Source organism: Dipodomys spectabilis, unplaced genomic scaffold (genome assembly GCF_019054845.1).
Source record: "Dipodomys spectabilis isolate Male_0828 unplaced genomic scaffold, ASM1905484v1 ptg000015l, whole genome shotgun sequence".
Classification (NCBI taxonomy): Eukaryota; Metazoa; Chordata; class Mammalia; order Rodentia; family Heteromyidae; genus Dipodomys; species Dipodomys spectabilis.
Genome location: NW_024870692.1, coordinates 4,426,188 through 4,442,110, shown reverse-complemented (window position 1 = coordinate 4,442,110; position 15,923 = coordinate 4,426,188).

Genomic DNA, 15,923 nt, shown 5'->3' with positions numbered 1-15,923 from the left:
ACTAAAAAATTAAAGGCATGCACATTTTAAATATATATTTGCTGCTTAAACCAGGATTACTCTGTTAATTTCAAAAATCATCCATAAAAAGAACTTTCGTGTGGTTTTTCATACTTAGTTTCATTGCTTCTTCTGCTTCTGCCATGTTCCATTACTGACCTCTACTGAGCAATGAGAAGATTTTACAAGAAAATTTAAAAGTCCTTATTAAAAGTGATTTCCTTCCTTCTATTCTTGTTTCTCCACAAATTCATGTTCATTGAAACTATTGCATCTGAGTAATACATTTTTATTGGGATGACCCGGAGAGTAATATAAAGAATCAGAACAGAATTTGTGATCTTAAAACTCATTTGTGCCAGGAACCAGTGGCTCGTGCCTATAATCCTAGCTACTCAGATGGATGACATCTGAGGATTGCAGTTCAAAGCCAATTGGAACAGGAAAGTCCATGAGACTCTTATCTCCAATTAACCACCAGAAAACTGGGAGTGGCACTGTGGCTCAAGTGGTAGAGAGGTAGAGCACTTGCCTTGAGCTGAAATGCTGAGAGACAGTGTCCAGGCCCAGAGTTCAAGCCCCAAGACTAACAAAAAAAAAACAAAAAACAAAAAAAACTCAATTTATGACAGAGCATGAGCTATGGGAATCAACCACCTCTGGCTCTTTCAAAGAAGCACTAAAATTTGTATTATATTTTTAAAGCATACTTTGTCTCCAAAACTACTGGGTAGATTCTATTGTTTTCATAGCATTCATGGATCAAAGCAATATCAACTTCCAGTCCTATAGTTTTAGGTGTTGCTGGTCAGAAATGAGTGCTGTAGCACACTCATTGGCAGAGTTGCAGCCCTTTGCAGCAGCTTCTAGAGGCCATCTGGTATGTGGTTCCTTCTTCCATTATCTTGTACATCCTTACAAGCTCTGCTTCCTCTCTCCCACCTCATCTCGTCCTAACACTCTCATTAAGCCCTTTGTGATCACACAGGCACACGGATCATCCCAGATAATCCTCTCATCTCCAGATCCTTATCTTAGTCATCCTTCTAAAATACCTTCTTTTCGGTAAAGTAGCAAGTACACAAGTTGTGTGGATAAGAAATGTGTCTCTATAGAGGTCCGTTCCACATCCCAAAATATCCAAATATAATTGACAAAAAGTCTCTTCTATTTTACAATGGAGTGGGCTGGCTGTAGTAGCTCATACCAGTAATCATGGAGGAGCATAAATCAGGAGGACCATGAGTTTGAAATCAATCTGGAAATCTTGCTGGGAGCACCTGTAATCCTAGCTATGTGAGATGCTGAGATCTGAGGATCACTATTCAAAACCAACCCAGGCAGGAAAGTCCATGAGACTCTTATCTCCAACTAATCACCAAAAAGCTGGAAGTCCAGCCATGGTTCAAGTGATAGAGTGCTAGCTTGAGAAAAATAAAAACAAAAACAAAAACCTCAGAGATAGTACCCAGGCCCTGAGTTCAAGCCCAAGGACTGGCACAAAAAAAAAAAAAATGTGGAAAGATGTTACCAGAAAGAAGTTGTTTGAATTCTTGTCACAAACTAAAGGTTTATCTAGAACAGATAACCCCAGTGGCATCTGTCTCAGAATCCGTAGGGAGAAGGGGGAAATGGGTGACTAAGAACGTCGGGGGAAATGGGTGACTAAGAACGTCAAGGGAAAAGAAAGGAAAGTAGGTGTCATTCATTCCTCTCATGTAGAAATAGTTTGCATTATGTTGAGGTGCTAAGGTAGGGGCCCTGGCCTGACACGTTAGAGGAAAAGAGGGAGGACTGTAGGGCTGTGTGTGTATATGTATCCATGCAGGTGTGTGTGTGTGTGTGTGTGTGTGTATTCTTAGACACATAACATGCATTACAAGGAAGAAATCAAACACAGCTGTAACACTATCAGATGTTAATTCTCCTACTCTTCTTTATTTTTTAATTTTTATTAGTATAAACATTGTACCTATTTATGAGGTGCAATGTACTATTTCAAAAAGCATATGGCATATACTGATAAAATCAGCATAATTAGCATGTCTTAGGCCTTCCAACTCTCTCTTCTAGTTGTTCATAAAATATACAATAATATATTGTAAACTACAGTCACCCCCTGAGCTGTGGAAACACTAGCATTTTTATCTGATAACTGTGTTTTGGTATTTAATATCCAAACTCTTTCTTTTCTACCTCTTTTCCCTTCTTAGCCTCTAGTAGTAATCAATATTCTACATTCAGATGGTGCCTTGTAGAGTAAACCTGTGGAATTTGTCTTCCTAGCGCTGTCTTATTTCACTTAACACAATGTCCCTCAGTTTCATCCATTTTGTTGTGTATGGTTTTCGCTCTTATTTCTCAGTTGGCACTATTCCTCTGTATGTCCATATGATATTTCCTTCATCTATCCTTCAATGGATTCAGGTTGATTCTGTAACTTGACCATATGAATAATGCTGCAATGAAAAATTCTCCCTATTCTTCTTAACCTCACTCTCTATAATTTGTCTCACTGAATTTTTAAAAATTGGCCACAAAAAACCTTTTAGAGAATGTCTACTAAAGAGAGCCCCCCCAAAAAAATATTATTCATGATTATATTAAAAAAAAAAGGAAGTGTCGGGCTGGGAAGGTGGCTCAGTGGTAGAGTGCTTGCCTTGCATGCGTGAGACCCTAGGTTCGATTCCTCAGCACCACATAAGCAGAAAAAGCCGAAAGTGGTGCTGTGGCTCAAGTGGTAGAGTGCTAGTCTTGAGCTGAAGAGCTGAGGGACAGCACCCAGGCCCAGAGTTCAGGCCCCACGACTGACAAAATAAAATAAATGAAGTGTCTCAATTTCTGATCTGACACAACAGTAGCAAGTGGCTTCTTCCAAAGATCTTCCATGTAGGAATTCAACATACATGGCAAGTTGGTATGAGCTGCTAAATAGCAACACAAAAATAGAATCTGTTTAACCTTGTGAAAGCACATATTCATGAAAGCTTGATTTGTTTAAAATGAGCTCAGCTACCCAAATGTGCTTGAGACAATCCAGAGGGCCTCAATGGACTCACAGGAGATTGCAAGATACTTCCAATTTTCAGGGAAGCTCAATATAATATCTGCCTGACACCCTTCAAAACACGAACTCAACTTAATTCACATGTTCAGTATTAGATCATACTGCATTACTGGATGCTATCATTATCTTCACAAACTTGTGTTTCTGTATTTAATATGACATACTGCAAATCCCTTGACATAGAGCAACGTAGAGCAGAAAATGAGTGTAGCGTCCAATCTGATTTCTGTCCAGTTATAGTTCTTCTCCCCCTGCAGTCACTGTTGAATATAAGAGTAATTTCTATCTACCTTTGCCAGACACCCAGTAGAACAAAAATCCCACATACAACAGGTATTTTACAGGTATTACCTGAAACTGGATTGATGAACAATGGGGCAAAAAATAACAAAGTGGCATAGAGTAAGATATTAGAACTGCAGCACAATGACAAATACATGTTTAGAGAGCAGGACCCATTCTATGATTCGATGCAGAGTGAAAAAAAAGAAAACCCACCTCCTTTTTTCTTTCTTTCTCTTTTCTTTTCTTCTTTCTTTCTTCTTTCTTCCTTTCTGATTTTCTTTTCTTTTCTTGTACATTTTTTATTGTAAAAATACTGTACAGAGAGGTTACAGTTACATGAGCAAGGTAATGAGTACATTTTCTATTGAGCATTGTTGCCTCCTCCTTTGTTTCTCCTCTACCATCCCTTCCCTCCCACCTCTACAACTACTCCCCCCCAAAATTGTAAAGTTCATTTTCAACATAGTGTCTTGTACATCTCATTGTTACAATGGGTCAAACTGTATCCCTATTCAAGAATTTTCTTTTTTCCCTTCCCCTCCCCAAATTAGAGAACCGTATATACAAGATGACAGTACACCTACATCAAATACAGTGAAAACAGGGCTTATACCATGGGGGAGGAACATACAAAGCAACAAAAAAATCACATGGTACATTATAAATATGTTAGAAAAATATCAAGGGGCTGGGAAGATGGCTCAGCGGTAGAGCGCTTGCCTTGCATGCTGAGGCCCTGAGTTCGATTCCTCAGCACCACATAAGCAAAAAGAAAAAAGCCAGAAGTGGCGCTGTGGCTCAAGTGGTAGAGCACTAGCCTTGAGCTGAAGAGCTGAGGGACAGCGCCCAGGCCCAGAGTTCAGGCCCCACGACTGGATCCCACCCCCCAAAAAAGAGAAGAAAAAACAGCAAGAAAGAAAAAGGATATTTGTGTCCCTATCTTGGGGTTTATTTTGCTTAGCATCATCTTAATATGGTCATATGTACATAGCTTTAGACTATTTTTACTTTTCCTACACATATATTAGTTACTGCAACTAAAGGAAACCATGGGACCTATGTTTCTTTGGGCCTGGCTTACTTCACTTACTATAATTTTTTCCAAGTCTTGCCATTTCCTAACAAATGGGGCAATACCATTCTTTCTGATGGAGGCATAGAATTCCATTGTGTATATATACCACATTTTCTTGATCCATTCATCTACTGAGGGACATCTGGGTTGGTTCCATACCTCAGTTATGGTGAATAATGCTGTAATAAACATAGTTGTGCTGGTAGCCTTAGTATGGTCTTGTTTGTGATCATTTGGGTAAACGCCCAAAAGTGGGATTGCTGGGTCATAGGGGAGCTCTATGTGGAATCTTTTGAGGAACCTCCATACTGCTTTCCAAAGTGGTTGAACAAGCTTATACTCCCACCAACAATGAAGTAAGGTTCCCTTGTTGCCACATCCCCTCCAGCATCTGTTGTTATTAGAGTTCTTGATTATAGGCATTCTAACTGGAGTGAGGTGGTATCTCAATGTTGTTTTGCTTTCATTTCTTTTATGGCTAGAGAAGTTAAGCATTTCTTCATGAGTCTATTGGCCATTCTTATTTTCTCTTCAGAGAAGTTTCTCTTTAAGTCTTTAGCCCACTTATTTATTGGGCAGTTGTTTCTTTGAGGATTTGTTGTTGGGGGATTTAATTTTTTGAGTTCCAAGTATATTTTAGATATGAAACCCTTGTCTATCATATGTCTAGTGAAGATCTTCTCCCAATCCGGGGCTTTCTATTGATCTTGCTAGCTATGTCTTTTATGCAGAAGCTCTGCAGCTTCATGCAATCCCATTTGTCCAAACTTTCTTTGATTTGTTGTGCTTCTGGGTCTCTATTAAGAAAATTTTGGGGGCTGGGAAGGTGGCTCAGTGGTAGAGCGCTTGCCATACATGCATGAGGCCCTGGGTTCAATTCCTCAGCAACACATAGCAAAAAGAAAAAAGCCAGAAGTGGCGCTGTGGCTCAAGGGGTAGAGCGCTAGCCTTGAGCTGAAGAGCTGAGGGACAGCGCCCAGGCCCAGAGTTCAGGTCCCACAACCGAACATCCTCCCTCCCCCCCCAAAAAAAGACAGAAAATTTCGGCCTCTGGGAAGGAGACCTAGGGTTTCTCCTATTCTTTCCTGTAACGTTTCAATATACGCAAATCAATTAATATAATCCTTCTTTCTGATTTTCTAAGTATTAAATCTAGAGCCTGGTATGTGTTAGGAAAGTATTCTACCACTAAGCTATATTCCCTGTCCTTGAAATTTGAGATAAGAGCTCACGAATAATCAACCTAGTCTGCCCTAAAACCTGGGATCTCCTCTGTACTGGAATTACAAACGTATACCACCATTCTTTTCTGCCTATTCTTTTCTGACTGGTCTGAAATGCCAAACAGGCAGAAGTATTCCTCAATTATTAGAATAAGGTGTGTAGAAGAATTCAGTAATAGAAGGGGAAATAGTACCACAAGTAAACCACTCCCAGGAATAGGGAGTGGCTCTCCAGGCACTGGTGGCTCCTGCCTATAATCCTCCATACTGAGGAGGCTGGGGATCACGGTTTGAAAGCCTACCCTGGAAAACAAATCTGAGAGACTCTTATTTCCAATTACCCAGGAAAACAAAACCCACAAGAAATGGAGGTGTGGCTATCAGCCCCATATTCAACCCTCAGTACTGGCACAAAAATAAAATAAAATAAAACCAGGATAAAGGAGGCTCTGAGTTTTCAAATATTCCAATTCAAGATAAAAGGAGATGATGCACATACAGAAGAGTTAGTAATAAGCCACAGACACAAATATCCCTCCTTCATAAAACATGAGGCAAGTAGAGGAAAGGACATTGTTGGAAATTAGAAAGTCAGACTATGCATGTGTGACTTCCGGAGCCCTCAGCAATGGCTGAGAGCCAAGGCAGCAGGGGAGAACCTGAGTTTCTCTTTTCAAAAGGCTGGACTAGGCTGCCATGGTTATTGAAGTGGAGAGTCTCTGCAGAGGGCAATAGCACTCAGTGTGCAGTCTGGTCATGGCCAGAGGGACTGGAAGACCTAGTCTCACAATAACGTGCTCACCTCTTCCCTCAAAATGTGTCACATAAACTACTGAGGGCTGGTGGAGGACTCAGCTACTCCTGAGCATCGGGTGGGGGCTTGGGGAATGTCCTATCATTGTACTGTTTATCTACCATTATTTCCATGCATTTTAAGTATATATTAAACACCCAGTGGATGGTTCCACAGTTAAAAAAAAAAAAAGCTGCGGTAACTAAGCTTTATGTTCACTCACTTGACACATGTCATGACAAGAGACCTGAAACCATTGAGGGAGTACATCTGAACTTACAGGATCCATAGATCAATCTTGGGAATGCGAACAATGTAAGGAAAACACTTAAGGATAACTGCTTAAAAAACTAACTATGGCTTTCTGCAAACTTTGTAGAGTCTTTTTTTTTTTTTTTTTTTTGGTCAGTTATGGGTCCTGAACTCTAGGCCTGGGCACTGTCCCTCAGCTCTTCAGCTCAAGGCTGGCACTCTACCACTTGAGTCACAGCAATATTTCCAACTTTTTCTGCTTATGTGGTGCTAAGGAATTGAACCCAGGGCCTCATGCATGCAAGGCAAGCACTCTACCACTGAGCCACCTTCCCAGCCCTGTAGAGCCTTCTTGTACAAATCCTTAGCGAGCAAAGTCTGGCTATGAGAGAAAGACTGTTAGTACGCTTGTACATCTGGTCAGGAGGACATTGCTCTAGGTAACTATGAAGAGACTGAAGTAAACACTGTGTTCAGGTAAGTCCAGGCTGGGAAAAGAGAGAGCAGTTGTGGATTGTCACTGTATCTGACATCTACATGTTTTGAATAGTTAATGTAGCATATATCTAATAGGAAATAAAGTTCCTTAACTATAAACATTTTGTCTGATCAGTACTTTATACCACAAAGAAGAGGATAATTTACATTTTAGGGTAAGTTGTCATTACTGGAGTGGGGAGCCTTTTAGTTCCTCATTACTGTCAGACCATATTATTGGGCATAAAAAGACAGATACGTATTCTTCTCATGTGCCCATAGCTATCTCTGTATTGATAATTTTGCATAGCCTACTAATGATGTTATAGATATCCAAATAGCTTTTGGCAGGAATAATAAAAACAATTAAATTCAAGATGAAAAATAGTTGTATTATTTTCCTCCCTTAAGCACAATCATCAGAAAGAACTTTAAAAGCATAACATTTTATGTTGTTTTCCCATACTGATTTTCAGCAATTTCCAAAGTATTTCCTGTTTTCGGTGCAGTAATTTATTTATTCCTTCCTCAGGGAAAAATAATAATCAAGGACTACTTCTTAGTAAGTGTTCTAGATTTATTCCAGTTGTTTTGTCATGACAAAAACAAAACACTCTGAATGTATTCATTGGTAGAAGCTAAGCAGGGTGGCAGGAACAAGTTTCTTCCTTTTTGCTTTTTTTCTGTTTTGGGGGAGTTTTTTGGAGGGTGGGTTTGGTCATGGAGCTTGAATTTGAGGCCTGGGTGCTGTTACTGAGCCTTTTTGTTCAGGGCTACTGCTCTACCACTTTTAGCCACAGCTCCACTTCTGATTTGTGGATGGTTAATTGGAGATAAGAGTCTCCCCCAGATTTTCCTGCCCAGGCCAACTGGGAACCAGAATCCTCAGATTTCAGCCTCTTGAGTAGTTAGGATCACAGACATGAGTCATGACCAGCACCAAGCAGAAGCAACTTCTTGAGCACTGGGAATGTGGCCTAGTGGTAGACTGCTTGCCTAGTAGTAGACTGCTTGCCTAGTGATAGACTGCTTGCTTAGTGATAGACTGCTTGCCTAGCATGCATGAAACCCTAGGTTCAATTCCTCAGTACCACAAAACAGAAAAAGCCAGAAGTAGCACTGTGGCTCAAGTGGTAGAGCGCTAACCTTGAGCATACAAAGTTCAAGGACAGTGCCCAGGCCCTAAGTATAAACCCCAGGACTAGGGAAAAAAACAAAAGTTTCTTGAACAAGTTCACTCATTTGTCACACGCAGAGCATGGTGTAATGCTACTAATACCAAAAGTCAAAACAGAATAATAAAGTATGAGGATCATTGCAAATGTATACGTGTGTGTGTGTGTGTGTGTGTGTGTGTAGACACAGAGACAGAAACAGAGACATACACAGAGGAGGACATAGTCTTACTCAAATTTTAAACTATAAATTTTCTTTTTATTCTAGAAAGCATATTAATTTCAAATATTCCTATTTGCTGCTAAATAGATTTTCCCAATGAAAACAGAATAATAAGCACTTGTTTCCATAATGAAAAACTATTAAATTAATAAATCATAAACCTATATCCCTATATCCATGTGTGATTTATTAAAGACAAGTAAAAAGAAATGCACTCATTACCTTACTTTTGTAACTGTAATCACCCTGTTCATCACCTTTATTTAAAAAAAGAGAAATGACAGCAGCATCCCTCACTCCAAGTGCAGAATCTGAGCTTTAAAAGTAGCAGCTCCCTGCAATGCTCACATTCCTACAGTGTTCATAAATGAATTTTAGAATTCGTCCAACAAGTGAGCTTATGCGTAAAAGGAAAGTCATAAAACATGATAGAGCCAGGCACCAGTGGCTCAGGCCTGTAATCCTAGCTACTCAGGAGGCTGAGATCTGAGGATCATGGTTCAAAGCCAGTCTGGGCAGGAAAGTCCATAAGACTCCTATCTCCAATTAACCACCAGAAAACTGGAAGTGGCACTGTGGCTCAAGTGGTAGAGCACTTACCTTAAGCTGAATTGTTCAGGGACAGTGCCCAGGCCCAGACTTCAAGCTCCACAACTGACAAAACAAAAACAAAAGAAAACACCATGATAGATGCCACCACTGTCAGCATGTGAGATGTGTAGAAGTAATTAGAGCACAGGTCTGAAACTACTTCAACCCAAAATGAGGTAACAGATGACAGAGGACGAGCTTTGAGCAGTGAGAGGTCACAGTGAAGGCAATCAGGACGGCTTCATGGAGGAAACTGCATTTGACTTTAACCCTGATGGTAAGTTGGAATTGAATAAACAGAGCTAGGTAGAAATGGTAGAAGGAAATGTCAGGCACAGGAGCCAAAATAAGTGAAGAAGGTAGAAAAGCCAGGGATGGAAGAAAGCTTTCCAGAAACAATGAAATTTGTTCAAAAGAAACCTGACTATTCTTATAATCCAAATACTGTTACAACATTTACCCAAGTGTTTACAAACAAGACCACACTAAAGCTACCAGCACAACTATGTTTATCGCAGCATTATTTACTTTAGCTAAGATATGGAACCAACCCAGATGCTCCTCAGTAGATGAATGGATCAAGAAAATGTGGTATATATACACAATGGAATTCTATGCCTCCATCAGAAAGAATGACATTGCCCCATTTGTTACGAAATAGAAAGGCTTGGAAAAAATTATATTAAGTGAAGTAAGCCAGGCCCAAAGAAACATAGGTCCCATGGTTTCCCTTATTTGCAATATCTAGTATTTGTCTGAGTCAAGCAGAAAAGGTCAGATAAGGTGATGTTAGAGAAATGAACCCTAAGATATGTATTCAAATGTTTTTTTTTTCTTTCATGCGATTGTTTCTAATGCATTTATAAGATTATTTCTTTGTTGCTTTGTATGTCCCTCCCCCACGGTATAACCCCTGCTTTCACTGTATTTGATGTCGGTATAATTTGTGGAGGGAAAGGGGAAAAACAAATCGTTTAAATAGGGATACAGGTGGACCCATTGCAACAATGAGATGTACTAGTTGTTATGTCGAAAATGAACTTTACAACTTTGGTGGGGGTGGGGAGGGCCAGGGAGGATTGGGTGGGAGGTGGGAGGGGGAGGGGAGGATGGGAAGGAGGAGGCTACAATGCTTGCCCATGTAATTGTAACTCCTCTGTACAGTATTTTCACAATAAAAAAACCACCTTCTATACAGTTTCTCATTTAATCTCCCCAAGATCTATGAGATGAATACTATTTTTACTACACTGTTAATATGAGGAAACCAAAGTGCTGCTACTTTGAGGAACTTACTTGTGCTTTGATAGAGGAGGGAAGGGGTGAGGCCAGTGTTCAGATAAAACAGAGGCTATGAGGCATTACGTTTTACCACAAGCTGGGCCATGCACCGCTCTTCCTCTGTGAGCAGTGCCCTCTTCATCAGTGCCTGCTGTCAGAAAGTGGGTACCTTCAACAATTCCTCCTCTCCCTTCCCCTCCCATTTTCCTCCATCAATTGCCAGACCTGGGTGTACCTAATTCTCATGTATTGCTGACATTTTCCACTTTTCTCCATCCCTTCTGCCTTGTTCACAATCCAAATCATCCCATCACCCACCTCAGCTAATGAGAAGCCTTCCTCAGCCTCTGGTCTTCCTTCCCTCAGATTATGTGTGGTAGAAGGTCTATCATGTTGGGATTTCCTGGGAGGGCATTGGGAATACAGATTTTTTAGGATCTCTCCAGATAAACTCTGAGGTCGGTCTAGCCATGGGTATTTGAGCAAACTCCCCAGAGGATTCTGACCCAAATTGAAGACTAAGAACTTACACCTCATTTCATTCCTTCACCCTCACCCTGTGTGAGCATTTTAAGACATGAAGCAGATGAAAACCCTTTCTTTACTAATTAATTTTCACACATTTCAACTAAAGAGTCCCTTCTTCAGAGCAATTGCTGCACTCTGTTAGCTGGGATCTCCAGCTGCATCCTCTCCCCCCTGCAACACTTCCTCATCAAAGCTATGCGTGCTCAGCTTGAACTGCCCATCTCTCTCTTAAATCTTCCCATGATGCAGGAAATGTGTTTTGTCACGCTCTTCAACATATTCCCAACGCTTAATCCAGTAACCATTTGTAGAGAAGAAAGGAAAGGAAAGAAGCTATGAAAGCCAAGGCTTGGAAAGCATGGGAATCATGGAAGGTTTGTGAGCTAGGAATTAATACAGTAACTAGTTGTAAAGATCAAGAATTACACAGTAACCAGTTGTAAAGATCAAGGGAAGGTGGCTCAGTGGTAGAGTGCTTGCCTACTATCCATGAGGCCCTGCATTTGATTCCTCAACACCACATAAACAGAAAAAGCCGGAAGTGGCGCTGTGGCTCAAGTGGTGGAGTACTAGCCTTGAGCTGAAGAGCTGAGGGACACTGCCCAGGCCCCATGATCGACAAAAAAAAAAAAAAAAAAGATCAAGGAAGAAGTGATCAAGCCACAGAAGAGAATCAGTCATAGGGCTATTAGTAGGTACACCGACTGAGCAATGGGAGGACAAAGCAGGGCAATCTTCCAAGCAAAAGACAAGGACCTACAATGCAAAATATGTCTCATGGAAAATGAAAGCAAAATGGACTAATGTTTGACATTAACTGACTAGAACAATCCAAAGCAACCCCAAGATGTTTATGTTTCAAATCCAGATGATGATAAAGATGGCAAATGTATTAGGAAGAAGGCATAAAACTGGAAAGCAAACTTCTGATGAGTTTAGGAATGTTTTGAATGCAGGGTAAGCAAAGGTTCACTGGGTGAGAGTATTTTAAGTAATCCGGAAGATTTAGAGGCCTGAGGAGATTGGCATAGAACTCACAAATATAGAGATTTTAAAGAGGAGCCTGCAGGAACACAGTACATGGATTAAGGGAAAATAACCAGTTAAACACCAATTGAAAAAGTTAGAAAAGTAAATGGTATTGTTTAGCTCAGCTCCTCTCCTCAAAGACAATTGCACAAGGAATTTAGTATTTTTGTTCCCTGAATATTTTCTTTGTTATTTGCATCTGTCCTATGACTTCCCTTGAGATAGACTCTCGACCTCAACACTCCAATCTGAGCAATAGATGCCTTATCTCAGAAGCACACAAACCCCTAACAGGGAAACATATCAAACATATAAAACACTGTGCCAATTTTATAGGAAGAAAGCACCTTATTAAAATTTTAAATTTTAAACCATATACCCAAATATTCAAATGTCAGTTTATAGTGGCAGAAAATAATTGCATATATTATGCTTACTAAACATTTAAATACCATAAGTGGCTGTTAAATACTCAATTTTGGTTGTTTTCCCTTTCTATAAGTATTCAAGGATGAAATTAATAATTAATTAATAATTTTTTAAAATTATCTTTAAGTAGTTGTACAAAGGAGTTGCCATTAATAAATAATAATAAGGCATCCAAAAAGCTTTCATGAATTTAAACTTTTTCACTAGATGCAGAGGAATAAATATGCAAAGAAGGATACTCAGGTCTCACCCCATAACTGGAAAAATAGCTATTGTATCAGCTCTTGAACACTTTGGACAATGGCAGTAAAGAATTTGTGTGTGTGTGTGTGTGTGTGTGTGTGTGTGTGTGTGTGTACTGGGACTTGACAGAGCATTAAGCCTTGCTTTGCTTTTTTGCTCAAGAGTAGCACTTTACCACTTGAACTACTCTCCACTTCTAGCTTTTTGCTGATTAATTGAAGAGTCTAATGAAGCCGGGCACTGGTGGCTCAGGCCTGTAATCCTAGTACTCAGGAGGTTGAGATTTGAGGATCGTGGTTCAAAGCCAGCCCGGGCAGGAAAGACAGTGAGACTCCTATCTCCAATAAAACCACTAGAAAACTGGAAACAGTGCTATAGCTCAAGTGGTACAACACTTGCCTTGAGCTGAAGAGCTGAGGGACAGCGCCCAGGCCCAGAGTTCAAGTCCCACAACCAACAAAAATAAAAAATAAATAAAACCAAGAGCCTTTTTTGTTTTTTTTTAGCTTTTCTTTTTTATTTTTTAATTCTATTGTAAAGATGCTGTACAGAGGAATTACAATTACATGAGCAAGGTAATGAGTATATTTCTTGTCAAACACTGTTACCCACTCTTTTGTTCTCCCACTGTCCCCTCTAGTGGGCTTTCTGACTGATCTGGCTACAAATCAAAACCCTCAGATCTCAGCCTTCAGAGTAATTAAGATTACAGGCATTCCAGGGTTGTTTTTTTTTTGTCACAAGATAGTAGCAAATGGGAACTGTAAGTCTCAAAAGAAAAGGGAACTTATTCTTTGTTCTGCATGAGGAGTGGCTAATACCTGTCCTCTGCAAGAACAGAAGCTCCAAGAGGAAAATAAGAATCCTTAGTAGATGCTAAATACAAAGGAAAAAATGGATAGATGAATGGATGGGTAGGTGGACAGATAGAGGAATGAATGAATGAAGTCTTCCTGGAAATCAAACCACCTCTGACTTCATTCAGGTACATCAAATGATTTTGTACTTGAGATACGCTTCATTTTCAAGGGGAAGAAAAAAATCATCACTTCCCTGGGATTTTTTCCCCTCCTAAACTAAAATTACCAGTGTTCTAATTGAAATCTACTACATCTTTTTTCAGTTTAGCAATTCTAAATTGTCTTTATTTTTCATTTTTCAGTCCAGCATTTTTTTATACTATAAAACAGAATAAGTGAACTGAGGCAATGATCAGAGGAGACAGAGGCTGAAGAAAGTGTAAGGTCCATTCCTGGACCGCGAACAGACCTCGCCCAGTACCTGCGTTACCTAGGCAACTGGGACACCTGGAAGAGGTCATATCTGCATCCGCTGAGGTCACATCTTAATCTGATGTGGCCACACCTTTCTCCCACCTGGTCCCACCTCTTACCTGGTCCCACGTCCCTTTACCTGGACACACCTTTCCCCGCCCCTACCCTATATAAGGCCTAACTCGGGGCCAGACGCTCTCTCTTTTGCCAGCCGTGTGGAATGCCAACCTGGCCTGGTCCTAGCAGGTCTACTGAATAAACCTACCCCTTACCTGAATACCACATGCGTGGTGCTATTCTTACTCGGCTACCTCTTTTTAAAAAACCTAACAGAAAGCAGAACGGAAAACAAAACAAAACCACATAGTAGACATCTCCAAGTAATTTATTAGTAAAATAGGAATAGAACAATAAGAATGTAATGGGTCACATTGATCAAGATGCATTGTAGCTGCAAATTGACATGTTGATCTGAATCCTTTGTACAACTACCAGAGGAAGAGGGGAAGGAGGGAAAAAGAGAAGAGAAGGAGGAGGAAGAGGAGCAGGAGGAAGAAATGTAGGGTTAAGGGGAGGGGAGGAAAGAGAGGAGGTAATAGGATCGTTAACAGCATGTTTCTATCTTACCTTGCCAACTGAAACTTGCCTATTTGGGAGTTGCCTGTTATCTCTCTAAAGCTGTTTATCCAAAGGTCAGGTAAACAGCTTTTTTTTTTTTTTTCTGCTTGATGACAGATAACTAGGGCAGTGATTCCCGTTGATTTGTTACCCAGATCTGTTGGAACCTGGCACTACAGACTGGCTGAAAATAATGGCCTCCTGGGAGATTTTTATTTAATTATTCTATCACACCTTCTTGTCAGGCTCTCAACTAGGTGAAAGTTACTCTTAGTTCTCATCATCTGGGAGTTGCAATGTCAATACATTCTTCACAGGTTATAGTGTCCTCTTTTTTTTTTTTTTTTGGTTAGTCGTGGGGCTTGAACTCTGGACTGGGCACCGTCCCTCAGCTCTTCAGCTCAAGGCTAGCGTTCTACCACTTAAGCCACAGTGCCACTTCTGGCTTTTTTCTTTTTTGCTTATGTGGTGCTGAGGAATCAAAACCAGGGCCTCAGGCATGCAAGGTAAGCGCTCTACCACTGAGCCACCTTCCCAGCCCACTTCCGGCTTTTTCTGTTTATGTGGCGTTGAAGAATGGAATCCAGGGGTCTCATGCACGTGAGGTAAGCACTCTACCATGAAGCCACCTTCCAAGTCCCTACAGTGTCTTCTTGATAACACATTTCCTTATGATCTTATCATTCCAGAAAAAAAAAAAAAAAGGAAACAGTTGGCATTCAACAAATGGCTTCTGTGCAAACACTTAAAACTTTTCAGGGAATACATTGCACCAGGAAGAATTATGGAGACTTATTCAGGAAAATAATACTGAGAGTTTGAACAATGCTCCTTGGCCAGGGTATCTGTGAACCAAATCAAATAAAACTGAATAGATCAAAGAGCCAAATGAAGAGTGCTGGTTTTAATGAAGTGATTTGTTAGTTTTTCCAACTGAACCCTACAATACCAGATGTGTTTATCTATGTGCAACAAAAAGTGTTACCAACTACAGATTCTTCTATATTCTGTTAGGAGGAAGCAATTCTGTCAACTCACATCCTAGGAACAAGCAGAAAGGGCTGACGTCATGTAAGAGGTTACTAAAATGATGTTGAACCATTGCATTAGAGATCTTGCAAAAGTGACTCACTGTGTAAGTGATCACTTAGATCACTTAGGAACTATGAATATCTAGATTTGACATCACAGAGATCACAGAGCCAACACTATCAAGTTTTCTACAGAAACTACTGATTTTGACATTCAAGTTATAGCGTTTTCCTGACAAGGGAAAGAAGTAAGCATATATGAGAAAACTAAGTGGGATAAGAGTCCTACTATGCCTTGGAGTCTGGTTCAGGGGTCTCAGGAAAGCTAT